Source organism: Hyla sarda, chromosome 10 (assembly GCF_029499605.1).
Source record: "Hyla sarda isolate aHylSar1 chromosome 10, aHylSar1.hap1, whole genome shotgun sequence".
In the NCBI taxonomy this organism is placed as follows: Eukaryota; Metazoa; Chordata; class Amphibia; order Anura; family Hylidae; genus Hyla; species Hyla sarda.
In genome coordinates this window covers 52,462,826-52,485,046 of record NC_079198.1, presented here as the reverse complement: position 1 = coordinate 52,485,046, position 22,221 = coordinate 52,462,826, and the positions used below count along the sequence as shown (strand labels likewise).

At 43.4% G+C, this 22,221-nt stretch overlaps 1 protein-coding gene across 3 annotated transcripts in view; it reads right to left on the bottom strand.

Moving 5' to 3' along the window:
• The window catches only part of LOC130293418 (visinin-like), a 306,760-nt gene that overhangs the window by 210,666 nt on the left and 73,873 nt on the right, over positions 1–22,221 (bottom strand). For 2 of the 3 annotated variants that reach the window (XM_056542064.1, XM_056542062.1), the window contains exons 2-4: positions 1,423–1,546; positions 1,233–1,325; positions 916–988 (exon numbers count right to left, since the gene is read on the bottom strand). The gene's annotated coding sequence lies outside the window, so the exon portion shown is untranslated. The remainder of the gene's footprint in view (positions 1–915; positions 989–1,232; positions 1,326–1,422; positions 1,547–22,221) is intronic. The other variant, XM_056542063.1, reaches the window with a different exon arrangement.

Genomic DNA, 22,221 nt, shown 5'->3' with positions numbered 1-22,221 from the left:
TGCTTTCATCCCAAAAAAGTTATTTGGACCACTGAGCAACAGTCCAGTGCTGCTTCTCTCTGTAGCCCAGGTCAGGCGCTTCTGCCGCTGTTTCTGGTACAAAAGTGGCTTGACCTGGGGAATGCGGGGAACACCTGTAGCCCATTTCCTGCACACGCCTGTGCACGATGGCTCTGAATGGCTCTACTCCAGACTCAGTCCACTGCTTCCGTAGGTCCCCCAAGGTCTGGAATCGGTCCTTCTCCACAATCTTCCTCAGGGTCCGGTCACCTCTTCTCGTTGTGGAGCGGTTTCTGCCACATTTTTTCATTCCCACAGACTTCCCATTGAGGTGCCTTGATACAGCACTCTGGGAACAGCCTATTTGTTCAGAAATTTCTTTCTGTGTCTTACCCTCTTGCTTGAGGGTGTCAATGATGGCCTTCTGGACAGCAGTAAGGTCGGCAGTCTTACCCATGATTGCGGTTTTGAGTAATGAACCAGGCTGGGAGTTTTTAAAAGCCTCAGGAATCTTTTGCAAGTGTTTAGAGTTAATAAGTTGATTCAGATGATTAGGTTAATAGCTTGTTTAGAGAACCTTTTCATGATATGCTAATTTTTTGAGATAGGAATTTTGGGTTTTCATGAGCTGTATGCCAAAATCATCAGTATTAAAACAATAAAAGACCTGAAATATTTCAGTTGGTGTGCAATGAATCTAAAATATATGAAAGTAAAATTTTTATCATTAGATTATGGAAAATAATGAACTTTAGCACAATATGCTAATTTTTTTAGAAGAACCTGTACATAAATCACCCGACAATCAAACACATCGATCAAACACATCAATCATTCATACAGCCTACATTCATTCATTTATTCAACATTACATTATGTATTAATAATAAATCACATAAAATTATATTATCTTACCTGTCTTCCAATGTTCCGATCTCTGCGGCTGCCCTCTTTTCCTGCACACACACGCTCCCGATAATGGTCCCTGCTTAAAAAAGATTTACCCGAATGTACCCGAATACCAAATGTATCTGAAAGAAGCTAAAAACCCGAATACTGGATGTATCCGAAAAATCAAACCGAACACCCAAATACCGAATGTATCCGACAAATCAAAACCGAAAATATTACCGAACCGAAAATTTTATCCAAAACAAAAAAAACTAAAAAAAACGAAAATGTTTCCTGTGCACAAGTGTATCCCTTTCTTATATTTAAATTATTGCACATACCACATTTTTCAAATGTTATTTCATTCAGGCGATTCTTCTGGATTATCCAATATGTGGGCCGTAACAGGGCACATTAGGGTTAAATCATACAAACTAATAAAAACATAAGAGAAGACAAGTTAAAATCATGGTGGATGCATTTTACAAAAAGGTACAAAACTCAATTGCTCATTTAGGCCACCCATCGTACCAAGGGTAATGATCAATCGACATTCCTTCTGTGCCAAAATTTGCTTCACATTGCCCCCTCTGATGCCACTTTTCATTTTTTCAGTTCCTCTAACTCGCAGTGATCTTGGGTAACAACCATGGGCCTGTTTAAAATGACGAGGTAAGGTATTAAGTGAAGTAATTTCCTGTACATCTCTAGCCGCTAAAATGTCTCTCACATGCTCCCTGGTGAGGCCTACGTATACCTTCTGGCACCCACATGTGGCATAATATACCACATGTGTGCTATTGCAAGTTATAAACTGTCGAACATCAAAAACCTTTTTACCATCTGCAGATCGAAAATATTTTGCTCTCCATATTTTCACAGGCTCGACAATCACCACACAAAAAGAATCCCAAATGGATTCCTTTCTTTCTCCATATAGTGCTCCGCACCAAGGAGTATTTCAAATTTCTGGCTCTTTAAACTGTCATTGGAACTCGATCAGAAATAACTGTGGATACAACTGGATCCACTTGTAAAACTTTCCAATGTTTTTGGATAACAGCTCTCATCATGTCCCATTGACAATTAAAGGAAGTTATAAACCTAGTCACATTTTGCTCCTGATTCACCTTCCGCTTCTTAGTCATTAATAATTCTTCCCTTGGGGTATTCCTTGCTCTGTGATACACTTGCTTCACTGATCTTTTAATGTATCCCCTTTCCAAAAAAACGTTGGGTCAGGTCTTCATTTTTTTTTATTTTTTTATTTATCGCTGGTGGAACATATCCTCTTCATTCTTAGAAACTGCCCCACTGGGACTGCTTTAATTGTGGACTGTTGAGGTGCCGATGTAGCAAATAGTAATTAATTGGTTGAGGTGGATTTTCTGCACACATCTGTGGATAGAGCTCCATTAGACTCCTTCCCAGTTTGAATATCTAGAAAGTCTATCTTTTGACTACTGTACTTATATGTTAATTTAATATTCATCTCATTACAATTAAGTTCTTGGATGAACCGTTCCAACTGGGATGCCGACCCCTGCCATGAAAACAAATAGATTTCAATACCACTCCAAACTCCACGGAGGAAAATAGGCACTGCCAATAAGGTGATCCAGGGGTGATAATAAAAACTTATTTTATTAAAAATTGCTACTCGTTACGAAATCGGACCGGTTTCTTCTTCAGTCAGGTTGCCTGAAGAAGAAACCAGTCCGGTTTCGTAACGCGTAGCATGTTTTAATAAAATAAGTTTTTATTATCACCCCTGGATCACTTTATTGGGAGCACCTATTATCCTCCGTGGAGTTTGGAGTGGTATTGGAATCTATTATTCATGCTTGGGAGTGTGAGGAGGAATGTGCAGCAGCATTAAATGACCAAGTGCATATACATGTTGTGCAGGAATTTGCACAACTGTTTTAGGTGAGTTAACCCTTGGCTCACCTATTTTTAATCCTTATGCTGAAGGTGTCACACGAGGGAGAGCTTTTGTCTTTTGTATTATAAAAAAAAAATATCATCGATATAACGTAACCAGCACTGCACCTGGCGACGGTAAATGCCCCACTGAACTGCAAAACCTCCCTCTCCCAATATCCCAGGAAGAGGTTTGCGTACAATGGGGCACAGGCTGCCCCCATTGCAGTGCCGTGTTTCTGTAAATAAAAATAATCTTTAAATGTAAAAAAACATGAGAATGTATCTCAACAAAATCAAAATCATATCGCAGAGGTCGGCATCCCAGTTGCTAGTCCTCAGATAGAACTCCACCGCTCTTAAACTATGTTTGTGTGCTATGCAAGTATACAGTCCTTCTACATCGGCGTAACTAAGATCATATCCGCGTCCATAGAGATACCATCAATCCTCCCCAGGACGTCCATTGTATCTTTAACAAAAGAAAGTAAATATTCTACTTAAGGTTTTAAATAATAATCAATACACTTACAGACGGGATCACAAAGGCCGTCTATCCCTGATATTATTGGACGTCCTGGGGGGCTGAAGGGATCTTTATGAACCTTTGGAATGATGTAAAAGGTTGGCAAATGAGGATGTAATTTACATAAGCAATCAAATACTTTTTTATTAATGATTCCCTGTGCTAAGGCAGTATCAAGAATCGATTTCAGTTCCCTCGTATATCTCGGGAGAGGATTACATGGTAACTTTTCATATGTTTGTTTATCTTTCAGCTGTTTTATACAGCAGCTAATAAGTACTGGAAGGATTAAGATTTTTTTAAATTGAAGTAATTTACAAATCTGTTCAACTTTCAGAAATGCTGGGAGATGTTGTTTTGCAACAGCTGGAGGCTCCGTTTTGGAAACACTGCCGTACGATATGTTTTTTATTTTTATGGGGGGGGGACAGTGTAAGGGGTGTATATGTAGTTTTTTACCCTTTATTATGTGTTAGTGTAGTGTAGTGTAGTGTTTTTAGGGTACATTCAAACAGGCGGAGGTTTAGGAGCTAGGAGTTTGCGCCGCAGCAGAAAATTTGCCGCAGCTCAAACTTGAAGCAGGAAACTTACAGTAAACCTGCCTGTGTGAATGTACCCTGTACATTCCGCGACCTCCAGCTGTTGCAAAACTACAACTCCCAACATGCACAGACAGACCGTGCATGCTGGGAGTTGTACTTTTGCAACAGCTGGAGGCACACTGGTTGGAAAACCTTTAGTCAGGTTCTGTTACCTGACTCAGTATGTTCCAACCAGTGTGCCTCCAGCTTTAGCAAAACTACAACTCCCAGCATGTACTGATCGCCGAAGTGCACAGTGATCTTCAAACTGTAGCCCTTGCAAAACTACAAATCCCAGCATGCCCAAATGGCTATCTGGGCATGCTGGGAGTGGTAGTTTTGCAACATCTGGAAGGCTACAGTTTAGAGACCACTGTATAGTGGTCTCCAAACTTTATCCCCCCCAGATGTTGCTAGGCAACTACTCACCAGCTTCCGTAGTCTTCACCAGGGAGTCGCACGAGGGAGCTGCACGTCATCGCCACCGCCGATCGCAGGTAAGAGACCGCTGCCGGTCACGCTACAGTTCCGTTTTGTACGGATTACCGTCTGGTTTGAAAACCTTCAGTCAGGTTCTGTTACCTGACTCAGTATGGGGGGTCCGACCGCTGGGGCCCCCTGCGATCCCTCTGTACGGGGGCCAGGCTCTCCGGCCAGATAGCGGGTGTCGACCACCACACGAAGTGGCGGCCGACACGCCCCCTCAATACACTGCTATGGCAGAGCCGGAGATTGCGGAAGGCAGTGCTCCGGCTCTGCCATAGAGCCGGAGCGGAGGAGGAGGTCAACACGCGGAGGTCAACACGCCCCCTTCCCGCGGGCTGTCGGGGTTCCGTACGGGAGATCTCGGGGGGGCCCCAGCGGTCGGACCCCCCGCGATCTGCAACTTATTTCCTAACCCCTAAGGTGTCAAAACAGCCAAAAAAAAAAACACATGGCATACCATGTTGGAAACTAGACCCCTTGGGGAACATAACAAGGGGTAAAGTGACCCTTAATACCCCACAGGTGTTTCATGGCTTTGCAAATGTTAAAAAAGCAAAAAAAAATTTACATTTTTAAAAAGGGTAATAGCAGAAAATACCCCGCAAAATTTGAAGCCCAATTTCTCCCGATTCAGAAAACACCCCATATGGGGGTGAAAAGTGCTCTGCTGACGCACTACAGGTCTCAGAAGAGGAGTAGTCACATTTGGCTTTTTGGAAGCAAATTTTGCTCTGGGGGCATGCCGCATTAAGGAAGCCCCTATGGTGCCAGGACAGCAAAAAAAAAAAAAAATACATATGGCATACTATTTTGGAAACTAGACCCCTCGGGGTTAAGTGAACCTTTATACCCCACAGGTGTTTCACGACTTTTGCATATGTAAAACAAAATTATTTTTTTACCTAAAATGCTTGTTTTCCCAAAAATTTTACATTTTTAAAAAGGGTAAAAGCAGAAAATACCCCCCAAAATTTGTAACACAATTTCTCCCGAGTACGTCGATACCCCATATGTGACCCTAAACTGTTGCCTTGAAATACGACAGGGCTCCAAAGTGATAGCGCCATGCACATTTGAGGCCTAAATTAGGGACTTGCATAGGGGTGGACATAGAGGTATTCTACGCCAGTGATTCCCAAACAGGGTGCCTCCAGCTGTTGTAAAACTCCCAGCATGCCTGGACAGTCAGTGGCTGTCTGGTAATACTGGGAGTAGTTTTACAACAGCTGGAGGCTCCGTTTTGGAAACAGTGGCGTACCAGACGTTTGTCATTTTTCTTGGGGAGGGGGGCTGTGTAGGGGTATGTGTATATGTAGTGTTTTTTACTTTTTATTTTGTGTTAGTGTAGTGTAGTGTTTTTAGGGTACAGTCGCACAGGCAGGGGTTCACAGTAGTTTCTCGCTGGCAGTTTGAGCTGCGGCAGAAAATTTGCCGCAGCTCAAACTTGCAGCTGGATACTTACTGTAAACCTCCGCCCATGTGAGTGTACCCTGTACATTCACATTGGGGGGGGGGGGGGGGGGACATCCAGCTGTTGCAAAACTACAACTCCCAGCATGCGCTGACAGACTGTACATGCTGAGAGTTTTAGTTTTTTAGCTGTAGGCACACTGGTTGTGTATCACTGAGTTTGTGACCTAACTCAGTGTTTCACAACCAGTGTGCCTCCAGCCGTTGCAAAACTACAACTCCCAGCATGTATGGTGCATGCTGGGAGTTGTAGTTTGCAACAGCTGGAGGCACACCGGTCGTGAAACACTGAGTTAGGTAAAAAAAAAAAAACTCAGAGTTTCACAACCAGTGTGCCTTCAGATGTTGCAAAACTACAACTCTCAGCAGTCACCGACAGCCAACGGGCATGCTGTGAGTTGTAGTTATGCAACCAGCAGATGCACCACTACAACTTCCAGCATGCACTTTAGCTGTTTGTGCAAGCTGGGAGTTGTAGTTCTACAACAGCTGAAGGTACACTTTTTCATAGAAAAAATGTGCCTCCAGCTGTTGCAAAACTATAAGTCCCAGCATGCCCATAAGGGAATGCTGGGAGTTGTGGTGGTCTGCCTCCTGCTGTTGCATAACTACAGCTCCTAGCATGCCCTTCTTGCATGCTGGGAGCTGTTGCTAAGCAACAGCAGGAGGCTGTCACTCATCTCCAACTGTTGATCCACGCCGCTTCAGGTCAGTCCCTCGCCGCCGCTCCTGGAGCCCCGATCCCAACATTGACGCCGGGGATCGGGGTCCCCAGCTGCCGGGGTCCTCTTCCAGCATGCGATCACGTCCTCCAGAAGAGGGGCGGAGCGGGTTGCGGGAGTTACACCCGCAGCAGGTGCCCTGATTGGTCGGCCGGTAAACCGGACGACGAATCAGGGCGATCGTGAGGTGGCACCAGTGCCACCTCACCCCTGCTGGCTATGGCTGTTCGGGGCCGTCAGAGACGGCCCCAAACAGCCTGTAATTCCGGGTCACCGGGTCACTGGAGACCCGATTGACCCGGAATCCGCCACAGATCGCTGGGCTGAATTGTCCAGCGATCTGCAGCCATCGCCGACATGGGGGGTCATCATGACCCCCCTGGGCGATATGCCGCGATGCCTGTTGAATGATTTCAGCAGGCATCGGGAACCAGCTCCCCTCCAGCTAGCGGCGGGGGGCTGGGATTTGACAGGAGGTCCTGAGTCCTTAAGGACTCGGAAAAGGGGCCGTTTGAGTACGTCCTGCGTCCTTAAGGGGTTAAAGTCTTTACAGCTCAGTTCAGGCCCAAGGAGATGCTCAGTGAACTTTAGGGAGCTTGTTGGCTCACTGGGACTTGTAGTGGACTTAGACTGAATGATGCAACCCACGTTGACTTGAGTAATTGACACTTGACTAGACTTCTCCCCTGTATTTGTGCTTACCAGGCTTTGACTTTCACCTGCAGGGGGTTCCATGGATAGCGGCTGCGTGACTAGGCCTTGGCCTACCTCAGGAACACCAGACAACTCTTAGGTCTTCACTTGACTGTACCTCAGCTTAGACTGGAACTCTATTCTGAACTGACTAGCTCCTCCCAAGTATATATCGGAGCAATTTGGAGATGTCCCATTGGTCACCAACAAGTCACCTGTTCACTTGCACCTTCCTTGGTATTGTCTTAACAACAATATTTAAAGGCACCGATACCTCAAAAGAGTAACCAGCATATAACATAAGACATTTTAACACTTTAGAGTCTGTAGGAGGGATGTGGACCCAGGGGGACACTGAAAGGGAATCCATCACACAGGACGGACAGATGTACAGGAGGACAACTCCTTTACTGGCCACAACAAATACATTCACTTATTTATTCTTCCTTTTCTTCTTCATCTGGCCTGTGTCATCATGAAGATCTGTAACTCTCTTCCAGCCACAATATTTTTCCTACACAATCTGCCAAATATTTTAGGCTAATTGCTCAATCACTCTTCTTACCTCTATACATACTCCCCACTTGTATTGCCCACTATTTGTCCCCTAAAGTATTAGGCCCCATTTGTGCCCCCATATCATATTAGGCCCACTCTGTGCTCTCTATAGTAATTAGGCTCCCCTCTGTGCCCCCATTTATTAAGGCCACCTCTTTGCCCCATTTGGTAGTTAGGCCCACCTTGGTGCACCCATATAGCATTAGAACGCTTCTGTGTTTCCATATAGTAGTTAAGCTCCATTGGTGTTCCCTTTTATTAGTTATGCCCTCTCTGTGCCACTGCAAAGGGCCCAATGAAAAACACAGCTGTCACACTACTTCCTGCAGCTCTTCTCCATTCTTCTTGTCTTCAGAAGCTCTTCTCTGAGCTGATGATGCAGTGTTATTTGATGCCACTCCAATTGATGCAGACACAGTTGGTAAGATATGCTTGCCCTTCGTTCCCCTAGTTGTGGTCGCACATTACTTCCAGTCACAGCTGCCCTCCCGTTCTGCCATCTCTTTCAATGACATCCTGCTCCCTGACTCAGCTCTGTGAGCTTGGACTGGAAGATCTGAAAGTGGGGGAGTGAGGGAAGTAACTATGTGCTCTTTTATTGTTTCAATGCACAGTGATGCAGTACGGAAAGTTTTTATTTATTCAAAAAACTCATATAAAGTGGGTGCCCCACAATGGACATTTATTAACTATCTGCATAGACATTGAAAGGACACATGACTGACTGCCACTGCATTCAAACCTCCCCACTTGGGAGATATAGAACAGGCAGAGGGCTTAAGGGGAACCAATCAGCAGAATTTAGCATCTACGCTTAACAATGCATTATATATGCTAAAATATTTATCCTCACCATCCCTGGGGGACGTTTTTGCCCCCAGGAATGTTAAAGATAGGAAGTTATAAAGTCCCCCCTGGCTGCCCCATAAGTACTACCCTGGGCGGGGACTTATACTTACCAGGTCCTGTCACCAAACTTCTTCATCTGCTTAGGGAGCAAAGCAATGACGTGGGCCATTAATCAAGACAAGGGGTGGGACCATGGCCGCATTAGATGACCAGGTAAGAATAAGTCCTCTCCCAGAGGACTACTTACAGGGCGGCCAGGGGGCACTTTATAACTTCATATCTTCAACATCCCTGGGGGCAATTACATCTTCCAGGGGTGGGTACGTCTTCCAGGGGTAGGTTGTCAAGCATTCTATATGCTAAAATCTGTTGATTGGTTTCCTTTAAAACCTCTATTCTAGTAGTCATAGGGTTCCAAGCAGTGGAGCCTCTAGAGATCGGACATTTATCACCCACTGTGTGGATATGTGATAAATGTGCATTGCAGAAATATTATTTTAAAAAACGTTACAATTACCATGCTAAAATTTCCACTAAACATAGGCCCATTTCCCATGGTGTAAGCTTACTGAATTTTAGCACTAATGCACATTGACCTTTGGAAAATAATGTCACTGGAGGTTGATATTAATATTGCACAGAAGCTACATAAACTTGGCAAGTCTTATTTATGTTTTCAGTTAACAGAAGAACATTTAGGAGCCTTCTTTGTTATGCCAGTCTTGGATAAGCTTATCAGCTGAGGGTTGGCAATAATACTAAGAGGTCACTGTATTGTTCAAATAGCCCTGTGCATGGTAAATAAATATATTTGAATATAAACCTTCAAAAGACCATACAGGATGTCTACAGCAATACAGGGTGGTTAATGAATTAAAAGGAGTGGTACTTCCTGCTTCAGAATAAAAAATCCACCTGCTTTAAATATTTCAATAATCAGAAAGTACTTGCATTAAACTGGATACATTTAGGGTGGTTTCACACACACAATAGGGGACATAGTCTAAAACTTGTGTAATTTAAGTTACAGTAAGATTTATCACACCATTTTTCCTCACCACTTTTTTACAGCTCACTTGTGTTGCTTTGAAATTATGTGAGGTTTTGATTTCGAGTCATTTTTTTAAAATCTAGCACCAACATTTTACATTTTTGCGCCAATTTAATTGAGGAGAGAAAATGTAAGTTTTATGTTATGAGATTGTGAGATATTATTATTGTGTTCTTCAGTACAGGCCTCATACAGTTTTATGGTTCAAACCTGGCTCAGACACTTTATTTGTGGAACTGTATACATTTTGATGAATTTCTACAGAAAATTTCTGTAATCATGGCCCAAATTTATACAGCAATTTCATAGAATTGTGAAAAAAATGAGACGTACCGTGGCAGTACCACTAATAAAACGCCATGTGTGAACACAGCCTCAAGGAGATGATATAGCAATGAGCTAACCGTTTCACCTTAAGGACCCAAGCATTTTTTGCAAATTTGACATCTGTTACTTTAAGCATTAATAACTCGGGATGCTTTTACCTTTCATTCTGATTCCGAGGCTATTTTTTCGTGACATATTCTACTTTATGTTAGAGGAAAATTTTCGGCCATACTTGCCTCATTTCTTGATGAAAAATGTAAAAATTTGATGAAAAATTTGAAAATGTAGTATTATTTTAACTTTTAAACTCTGCTTATAAGGAAAATGGACATCCCAAATAAATTGTATATTGATTCACATACACAATATGTCTACTTTATACATGAATCATAAAGTTGACATGTTTTTACTTTTGGAAGACATCAGAGGGCTTCAAAGTTCAGCAGCAATTTTTAAATTTTTGACAACATTTTCTAAATCAACCCTATGGTGCCAGAACAGCAAAAAATCAAAAATAAAAAGCACATGGCACACTAATTTGCAAACTACACCCCTCTAGGAATGTAACAAGCAGTACAGTGAGCCTTAACACCCCACAGGTGTTTGATAAATGTTCATTAAAGTGGGATGTGAAAAGGAAAAATTAGATTTTTTACACTAAAATGCTGGGGTTCCCCCAAATTTTTCATTTTCACAAGTGGTAACAGGAGAAACTGTCACCGTAAATTTGTAAATCCATTTTCTGTGGAGTAATGACATACCTCATATTGGGATGTAAACAGCTCTGCGGGTGCACACCGGGTCTCGGAAGAGCAGGAGCACAGTCAGGGCCCTTGAGCATTTACATAGCTACATATGGAGCCAGAACAGGGGGAGTTACATGGGGTACACTGAGTTAATAAAGTGGGGTACAGTGGGCTGTAAAATGATCAAATAGGTTTGGTTCCCAGGATGATGACCCAGAGCATAGCCAAAACTAAAAAAATATGCCCTCCCCAAACCCTATGCTCTGAATCATCATTCTGGGAATGTGATGTGTGGCCGTCTCTAACCTGTTGCCTCAAATGCGCACCCCGCTCAGGTGGAGAGAGAGCACTGCGCATTTGAGGCAACATTAAAAAGTCCCCGATGATAGTGACTCAGTGACTCATGACCCATTTTTGGAAAAAAATACCCCCAGAGGTCTTATCAGTTTTTTGTTTTTTTTTGCAGTTTTTTTATTTTATGAAAGATTTTTTTGGGCAATTTAGTGGTTTATGGGGTTAAAATTTGGAATGTACTCTGGACTTGGTACATTGGGGTCAAATTATGGGAAATTAAAATGAATAGGGATGATCGGGGCAAGTGGTGGTGCCCTTCCGTATCCCCCTCTTGTGACACACTGAATTTTTTCTGGGATCGTCCCTTCTTTCCAGTGTGTGCCGATCCTGGCAACTATAACTCCAGTTTCTTGGGAACTTCGGCCTGCTCTTTCCCGGTGACCAAAGATCAGGGCCTTTAGGAATTTTTGGAACTGGAGGAATGTCCCTTGTGGTCAGCATAAGGACATTCCTCTTGTCCTTATACCTGACCAGCAACAGGTTTTCATGGGTAAGGGCACAGGACTCACCCTTGGGCATAGGTGTCTGGATAAAATTTAGAGGGAGGCCTCTCTGGTTCTTCTGCACGGTCCCACAAGCGGACGTGGATCTGGCGGCAAGAGATGTGAACAGAGGGATGCTGGTTAAAAGTTGTCCACGTACACGTGGTAACCCTTATCCAGCAAAGGGTGCACAAGTTCCCAAATGAGTTTCCCGCTAACACCCAGAGTGGGGGGACATTCTGGGGGTTCAATACGGGAATCCCGTCCCTCATATACTCTAAACTTGAAAGTGTTTGTAGTTTGTAGAGTTTCATGCCATACCGCGCCCGCTTCGAGGGAATATACTGGCGGAAGATGAGTCTCCCCTTAAAACTGATGAGACTCATCTACCGAGAGCTCCCTGACTGGTACGTAGGCCTCCAAATATTTGGCCCCAAAGTGATCTATGATCGGCCTCACTTTGTAAGGCTGGTTATAGGCGGGATCACCACGGGAAGGACATGCCGCATTATCAGCGTAATCCAGGCATTTCTGAATGGCCTCGAACCACTTCTGTGCCATGGCCATACTGTAAACCAGGGTCTGGTAGAGGATGTCCCCGCTCCAGTACTGCCTGACATTTGGTTTTTTGACTAGGCCCATATGCAGCACGAGGCCCCAAAATGTCCTCATTTTGGCTACATTAACAGCATACCATTCATTGGACCTAGCCAAAAATGAATCAGGGTGGTGGGCAATGAACTGTTGGGCGTACAAGTTCGTTTGCTCCACCATATGATTGACAAAGTCATCACTGAAAAACCAACTAAAAAAGTCAATTTCAGTGTAGCCAACTATGTCAATCCGGATTCTTGAGTCGCCAAGAAACTCAGGAATCTGTGTCTGATATCCCTCTGGGGGTCTCCAGACAGGTTCACTGTAAGGGGCTCCAGTATGCTTGTCTGGGGGGTTGGACTCCTATTACGAGCGCCATGGACGCTCCTACTAGTTTTGGCCACTGGGTCACTTTCATGGTGGGTGCATGACCTCGCCTAGCGGCGTTTCCGCCGCCTTCTGGGGGATTAATCATAACTGCTAGAGGATGAGGAAGAACACAGGAAAGTAGGATCTTCCTCGTCCTCACTGGCAGATTTGGAGTCGGAGCCAAGTAAAGCATATGCCTCCTCCTCTGCAAAACCTGCGGCAGACCCTTGAGGAACTTTTAACTCCTACCTGTCCCTTTTCAATGAAGCTCCCCCTGACTACACAGCTTTTCTTCAGCCCTGTGTGGCACAGATTTTGGAAGAGGGGAGTCCCTGGCTCTTTCTCTCAGCTCTGCCCTCTGACTGAGCTCAGTCTGACAAATAGCAGTGCTCCTGGGGAGGTGACAGGATTCGCCACCTTCCCCCAGCTACAGGAGGTGATTGGCGGTGTATAGTACATCACCGATCACCTTCTAATTCTGGGCCATCGGGTCACAAGTTACCCATATGGCCAGAATGGGGGGGGGGACCCCCCTCGGCATTGTCACGGGCAGGCATTCTGTTCAGGTCCCCGCCCAGTGCGCGGTGGGGACCGAAATTCCCCCGGCGTACAGGTACGCCCTGGGCCCTTATATGGTAACTCTCATTAAAACAAATTTTTGCTATTGCACTCCTTATGGTAAATAAAAATATTTCTAATATACTTTGTTTAAAAAAAATGAAGTTTTCTGTTTTATTTGTGCTTAAAAAAGCTCAAGAGCACATTTTCCCTAATCTCATACACAGACTTAGGACTGAAGCCAAAACACAGGTGCAAGTGCAGTCTGGAGTGCTGAGGGGGGTGTGTCCCCACGTCGGCAATCGCTGCAAATCGCCGGTCAATTCAGGGGGCGATCTATGGCGATTCCAGGTCAATCGGGTCTCCGGTGACGTGGAAAAAAGGGTGATTAGGGTGGTCCGAGACAGCCCAAGTCACCCTTACCCAGCAGTAGTGAGGTGGCACAGGTGCCCCCTCATGATCGCATGATTGATCGGTCCGGACGACCGATCAATCATCGAGCCCACTGGGCGGTGATCAGGCGGCAATCGGGGCAGTCGAGGGTCCCTTACCTGTCCATCGGGGCAGGCGGGGGTCCCTGGCATTGGCGCTGAGGGTTCCTATTATTGTTGGCGCCGGCGGAGGACCCTGGCGGCGGCAGCAGTGTCTTCAGTGGTGGCGGCAGGATACAGCAGGAGGCGAGTTGTTCGCCTCCTGCTGTTGCTATGCAACAACCCGAGCATGCACAGCCAAAGGTCATGTGGGGAGTTGTAGTTTTGCAACAGCTGGAGGCACACTGGTTGCGAAACACTAAGTAACAAACTCTGTGTTTCGCAACCAGTGTGCCTCCAGCTGTTGCATAATTGCAACTCCCAGCATGCACGGACAGCCAAAGGGCATGCTGGGAGTTGTAGTAGTGTGGCTCTAGCTGTTGCATAAATACAACTCCCAGCATGCCCTTCAGCTGTGCATACTGAGAGTTGTAGTTTGGCAACATCTGAAGGCACACTGGCTGCAAAACACTGAGAGTTTGTTACCTATCAGTGTCTCGCATCCAGTGTGCCTCCAGCTGTTGCAAACTACAACTCTCAGCATGTACTGACAACCAAAGGGCATGCTGGGAGTTGTAGTTTTGCAACATGTGAAACTCTACATATACACCCCATTACACAATTACACAGTTAACCCCAACCCCCCCCCCCCCCCAATAAAAATTAAAAACATCTCGGATGGTACTGTTTCCAAAACGGAGCCTTAAGCTGTTGCAAACCCCTGCCTGTCCAGGCATGCTGGGAGTTTTGCAACAGCTGGAGGCACCCTGTTTGGGAAACACTGTTATAGGGTATTTTTTTTGTATCGGAGGCAAGTGTAACACTTACATAGTTACATAGTTACATAGTTAGTATGGTTGAAAAAAGACATACGTCCATCAAGTCCAACCAGGGGATTGAAGGGAAGGATGTAAGGGGATAAGGGAAAGGGATGTAGTTTTATAATTCTGCATAAGCATTAATGTTATTTTGTTCCAGGAATGTATCTAACCCTGTTTTAAAGCTGTTAATTGTTCCTGCTGTGACCAGTTCCTGAGGTAGACCGTTCCATAAATTCACAGTCCTCACGGTAAAGAAGGCGTGCCTCCCCTTTAGACTAAACCTTTTCTTCTCCAGACGGAGGGAGTGCCCCCTCGTCATTTGGGGGGGTTTAACCTGGAACAGTTTTTCTCCATATTTTTTGTATGGGCCATTTATATACTTATATACGTTTATCATATCCCCCCTTAAACGTCTCTTCTCAAGACTAAACAATTGTAACTCCTTTAATCGCTCCTCATAGCTAAGATGTTCCATGCCCCATATTAGTTTAGTCGCGCGTCTCTGCACCCTTTCCAACTCCGCAGTGTCCCTTTTATGAACAGGCGACCAAAACTGAACAGCATATTCCAGGTGAGGCCGTACCAATGCTTTATAAAGGGGGAGTATTATGTCCCTGCCCCTCGAGTCCATGCCTCTTTTTATACATGACAATATCCTGCCGGCTTTGGAAGCAGCAGCCTGACATTGCATGCTATTTTGTAGTCTGTGATCTACAAGTACACCCAGATCCTTCTCTACCAGTGACTCTCCCAGTTTAATCCCCCCTAAGACATACGACGCATGCAGGTTATTAGTACCCAGATGCATAACTTTACATTTATCCACATTGAACCTCATTTGCCAAGTGGATGCCCAGACACTTAGTCTATCCAAGTCATCTTGTAACTTATGCACATCCTCTATAGACTGTACTGTGCTACAAAGCTTGGTGTCATCTGCAAAGATAGAAACAGAGCTGTTAATACCATCCTCTATATCATTGATAAATAAATTAAACAGCAGCGGGCCCAGTACTGAACCTTGGGGTACACCACTAATAACCGGGGACCAATCAGAGTACGAATCATTGACCACCACTCTCTGGGTACGATCCATGAGCCAGTGTTCAATCCAGTTACAAACTAAAGTTTCCAAGCCCAAGGACCTTAACTTACCTGTCAGATGTCTGTGAGGGACAGTATCAAACGCTTTAGCAAAATCCAGAAACACTATATCCACAGCCATTCCTCTGTCAAGGCTTCTACTCACCTCTTCATAAAAGCAAATTAGATTGGTTTGACAACTTCTATCCTTAGTAAACCCATGCTGGCTATCACTTATAATACAATTATCCCCTATGTATTCCTGTATGTAATCCCTTATAAGTCCTTCAAACAATTTACCCACAATGCACGTTAGACTTACCGGTCTATAATTGCCTGGCGAAGACCTAGAGCCCTTCTTGAAGATTGGTACCACATTAGCCTTGCGCCAGTCCCTTGGCACAATACCAGACACCAGAGAATCTCTAAATATCATGAACAAGGGTACAGATATTACTGAACTTACCTCTCTAAGAACTCTTGGGTGTAGTCCATCCAGCCCTGGAGATTTGCTTACATTTACTTTACTTAACTTACCTTGTACCATCTCTACATTAGGCCACTTCAATACATTATATGATGTGTTACCAGCACTGACCTGTCCAATGTCAGCTCCTTCTTCCATAGTATATACAGAACTAAAGAACCCATTCAGTAGCTCCGCCTTCTCTTGATCGCCCGTGACAACCTCCCCATTATCATTATTAAGGGGTCCTACATGCTCTGTCCTTGGTTTTTTTGTATTTATATATCTAAAAAAATATTTAGGATTAGTTTTGCTTTCTTTGGCCACCTGTCTCTCATTTTGAATTGTTGCTGTTTTTATTACATTTTTACAGATTTTATTAAGCTCCTTGTACTGTTTAAATGTTATAGCTGACCCATCAGATTTGTATTTTTTGAAGGCTATTTTTTTTGTTGTTTATTGCTCTTTTAACCTCATTTGTCAGCCATGTAGGATTTAGTTTTAATCGTTTATATTTGTTCCCCTTTTGTATATATTTAGCTGTATAGTTATTTAGAGTTGATTTAAAGATGTCCCATTTACCTTCTGTATCAGCATTTGAGAACACCTCCCCCCAGTCTATGTCCTGTAGTGCAGCCCTCAACCCAGGGAAGTTTGCCTTTTTAAAGTTATATGTTTTTGCTTTCCCCGTCTGTCTTTGTTTTCTACATTTTAAGTCAAAAGTAACTATATTGTGGTCGCTATTACCAAGGTTTTCCCTCACAGTTACATTACCAACCAGCTCTGCGTTGTTGGAAATGATCAGATCCAACAAGGCATCACATCTTGTTGGGTCCTCCACAAACTGGCCCATAAAATTATCCTGCAATAAATTTAGGAATTTTCTCCCCTTTGTAGTTTTAGCCAACCCCCGGCCCCAATCTATATCTGGATAGTTAAAATCTCCCATTATTACCACTGTACCTGCCCGGGCGGCCCTCTCTATTTGTTTATACAGCCGACCTTCTATCTCTTCAGTGATATTAGGGGGTCTGTAGATTACACCAAATATTTTTTCAGTATTTCCCTCCTTTTGTAATTCTACCCACAGTGATTCCACATCCTCAGAATCATCACACACTATGGCATCGTTCACACTGACTTTCATACTACTTCTAACATACAGACAGACTCCACCACCTTTTCTGTTCATTCTATCCTTGCGAAACAATGTAAACCCCTGCAAATTGACAGCCCAGTCATGCGAGGAGTCCAGCCATGTCTCAGTGACCCCAACTATATCAATATGTTCCTCCAGTATCAAGGCCTCAAGCTCCCCCATTTTATTTGCTAGGCTTCTGGCATTTGTGAACATACACTTTACATTTCCATTAAGTTTTACACATATAGTCTCACTAATGGGATTTTCAGAGTTATTGGGGTTAATGTCATTTTTTTAGTTATAAGGGCTAATTGTACTATTTAAGTTATTGGGGCTAATGGGATTTTTTGAGTTATTGCGTCTAACGTTGTTATTTAAGTTATTGGGGCTAATGGCATTTTTTGAGTTAATGGGGCTTATTGTAGTTATTGAGTTATTGGGGCTAATGGAATTTTTTTAATTATCGGGATTACAATTTTTCGGGCTACATTTATTTTTACAGCTGGTTTGTAACGCATGAATCTCCTTATCCACTGCTCTTAACCTCCCCCCACAGGACTCCTCTCCACCCGCCATTATGTCCTGACCCCTCTCTAACCTATCCATCCCACTGTCTGCTTTCTTTGCTTTATTATCCTCCCCCCACTCACCTAGTTTAAATACTCAGCCACCCCTTCCAGGATTCTCTCCCCCAGCACAGCAGACCCCCTTCCATTCAGGTGCAAATTATCCGTAGAATAGAGTTTGTACCCCAATGAAAAGTCAGCCCAGTGCTCTAAAAACCCAAACCCTTCCCCCTCACACCACGACTTAAGCCATGCATTTAACTCCCTAAGCTCCCGCTGTCTTTCCTGCGATGCGCATGGCACAGGAAGTATTCCAGAGAACACAACCTTAGAGGTCCTTCCCTTCAGCTTGGCACCTAGTTCCTTGTAATTATTCTTCAAGGACCTCCACCTACCATGTATTCTGTCGTTGGTTCCCACATGGACCACGACAGCTGGGTCATCCCCAGCCCCCCCTAGTAATTTGTCCACCCTTTCCACCACATGCCGAACCCTTGCACCAGGGAGACAGCAAACCATTCGGTTGAGGTGGTCTTGGCGACAAATTATTCTATCCGTCTTCCTGATTATAGAATCCCCTACCACAACTGTCTTGGCCTACCTGCGTTACCATCCCCCACACTACTAGTTGAGCTGTTCCCCCGGCTGTTAGGGAGACCAGTATCCACTAGGGTTGCCATCTCTGATACTGAGGCCCTCGCATCATCGCCCAACTTGGCAATTTTACTTGGGAGATCAGAAGCAGAAGTGACCTTCCTTTTCCTTGCCCCCTTTCCAGTCCCTCTAACTACATTAACCCAGCTCCCTACTTGGGCCTCCTGGCTAGTTTCTCCAACCTCCATTTCTACCCCACTAACTGCTTGCTCTGTAAGATTGTCAATCGCCCTCAATGTTGCATTTTGCTCCTCTAGATCTCTAATACGAGCTTCCAGGTGGGCAACATGCTCACATTTGTCACAGCGGTATTCACCCTGAAGCTGCTGCTCCAGAGATGTATACATGTGGCACAATGTGCACTGAAGAAAACCTCCAATGCTGCTGTCCATATCCTTGGTGACAAACAGCTGTTATTAACTATTAAGAAAAACTACTTTTATCAAGGGAGTGTAATACTTACAGTGGGTCCTGCTTACAACTCCTGCTTTCTAAACTTCTGCTTATAAAACTTCTCAAATGTAACACTTAATAATTCAACACTTTAGAATACAGACCCAGCTTCAGCTAGACTCAGTCAGAGCAGGGCTCACAGAGTTTCCCAGTTAGTTTTATACACCTGAGAGCAGTTAATCAATTAACCCCTCCCCCAGGTGTGCTACAGACAGGAGGGGAAAAAAAATGCAAGGGCTATGCAACCGCTGGAGACACCCTGTTTGGAAAACAATGATCCACAGTATACTCAGCACATGAACTTCTGCTTATAAAACTTCTCAAATGTAACACTTAATAATACAACACTTTAGAATACAGACCCAGCTTCAGCTAGACTCAGTCACAGCAGGATCCGGGTCTGTCCCTATGCAAATACCTAATTTAGGCCTCAAATTCGCATGGCGCTCTCTCACTTCAGAGCCCTGTTGTATTTCAAGGCAACAGTTTAGCGCCACATATGGAGTATTTCCGTACTCTGGAGTATTTGCCCAACAAATTATGGGGGGCTTTTTCTCCTTTTACCCCTTATGGAAAGGTAAAGTTTGGGTCTACACCAGCATGTTAGTGTAAAAAATTACATTTCTTACAATAACATTCTGGGGTTTTCCCATACTTGTCATTTTCTCAAGACGGAAAAGGAAAAAAAGACCCCCAAAATTTACAACGCAGTTCCTCCTGAGTACGGAAATACCCCATATGTGGACGTAAATAAACTAACGTAAGTAAAATACTCCACAGGAACACAACAAGGCTCAGGAGTGAGAACATCCAATGTTCATTTGAGGTGATTAGCACAGGGGTGGCTGATCGTTATAGTGGTTCTGACATAAACGCAAAAAAAAAAACATGTGACCCCATTTTGGAAACTACATCCCTCACGGAAGGTAACAAGGGGTATGGTGAGCCTTAACACCCCACAGGTATCTGACAGATTTTTTGAACAGTGGTCCATTCCAAAGGTCTATCAAACACCAGTGGGGTGTAAATGCTCACTGTACCCCTTATTACATTCCGTGAGGGGTGTAGTTTCCAAAATAGGGTCGCATGTGGTGGTGGGGGGGGGGGTCCACTGTTCTGGCAGCATGGGGACATTGTAAACGCACATGGCCCCTGACTTCCATTCCAACTAAATTCTCTCTCCAAAAGTCCAATGGCTTCTCCTTCTCTTCTGAGCTCTGTAGTGAGCCCTCAGAGCTTTTTACATTCACATATGGGGTATTTCCTTACTTATTAGAAATAATGTTACAAATTTTGAGGGGCTTTTTCTCCTATTACCCTTTGTGAAAATAAAAAACATTGGGGTAACCCCAGCATTTTAGTGAAATTTTTTTTTTCATTTTCACGTCTAACTTTAACGACAATTTGTTGAACACCTGTGAGGTGTAAAGGCTCACTGTACCCCTTGTTACGTTCCTTGAGGGGTGTAGTTTCCAAAATAGTATGCCTTTTTTTTTGCTGTTCTGGCACCATAGGGGCTTTCTAACTGTGACATACCCCCCAAAAAACATTTCAGCAAAATTTGCTTTGAAAAGACCAAATGTGGCTCCTTCTCTTCTGAGCATTGTAGTGTGCCTGCAGAACACTTTATGTACACACATGGGGTATTTCAATACTCAGAAAAAATGGGGCTACAAATTTTGGGGGGTCATTTTCCTCCTATTACCTCTTGTAAAATGGTAAATTTGGGAAAAATGCATTTTAGGGAAGAAAAATTTTCATTTACACATCCGACTTTAACGAAAAGAAATTGGTTACAAATTTTTGGGGGCCTTTTCTCCTTTTAAAAATTCAAAAATTAAAAATGAAGATTTTGAATTTTCTCCTTCACATTGCTGCTATTCCTGTGAAAACACCTAAAGGGTTAACAAACTTTCTGAATATCATTTTGAATACTTTGAGGGGTTCAGTTATTATAATGGGGTAATTTATTGGGTATTTCTAATATAAAGGCCCCTCAAATACACTTGAAACTGAACTGTCCCTGAAAAATTCCGATTTTGAAAATTTCGTGAAAAATTTGAAAATTGCTGCTAATCTTTGAAGCCCTCTGATGTCTTCAAAAAGTAAAAACATGTAACTTTATGATGCAAACATAAAGTTGACTTATTGTATATGTGAATAAATATATAATTTATTTGGTATGTCTATTTTCCTTACAAGCAGAGAACTTCAAGTTCAGAAAAATTCAAAATTTTGAAATTTTTCATAAAATGTTGAAATTTTTCAAAAAAATGATTCAAGTATTGACAAAAATTTACCACTATGTTAAAGTAGAATATGTCACGAAAAAATTATCTCGGAATCAAATTCATAAGTAAAAGCATCCCAGAGTTATTAATCCTTAAAGTGACAGTGGTCCTTAAGGTCATAATGGGCTTGGTCCTTAAAGGGTTAAGTACCGTGCTAGACAGACTCTTACTCCTTATATTTGAAGATTCTATAATGGCAGAGATTGTTCCACAGAACTGGAATTTAGCAAATATGGTATCGATATTCTGAAAGGAGTCACAGTGGGATATCAAATTCCTAATTCAAAATTCTGCTTAAAGGAAAACGGTCAGCCTATTCACTGACACTAAACCCAATACACTGGGTTATAGTGTGGGTGAACAGGAGTCCGATGTGGGGGTCACTAACTAAAATACGATCTGTATGGTTGCTGTGGGCAACTGGTCAACTTTACCTTTACACAGGTTTTGATAAATCTACCCCAAGTGTTGGTTTTGAAACAGATTTTGGATTGGCTGATGCCTCTAAGGTAAACAAGATGATTATTGATAACTGGAACTGTATGGATCTACTGTTAAAGATCCAATGGCCAGATATTGCATTAACCCCTTCATTTTGATTTTTGGCTCACATTTTTTTCCTTTCCTTTTCCTTTCTAACATTTTTTAATATTCCACTGACAACATTGTAATTTTCATTGTAAGCAGCACCAATTGCCAAACGGCAGAAAATTACCCTATAACTACCCTGATTAAAACGTAACTTTTACTTATTGCAATTAAAGGACAATAAAAAAATAAAAAAAACATACTATTATTGCTGAGTATAATATTCATGTCTGATACACAGTGTAGTTATTGGGATGTCATATGAAATTCATAATCAACCATGTAGGCACACTGGTATTATTGTAAGCCTGGCAGGCTGCTGTCCTGTCGGTGGTGGTAACTCAGCAATATAGAGCTTTAAAAACAAACAGTCACAGCCTCCCTGACATGTTTCACTCACAGCCTCCCTGACATGTTTCACTCACAAGAGCTTCTTCAGAGGTATGGG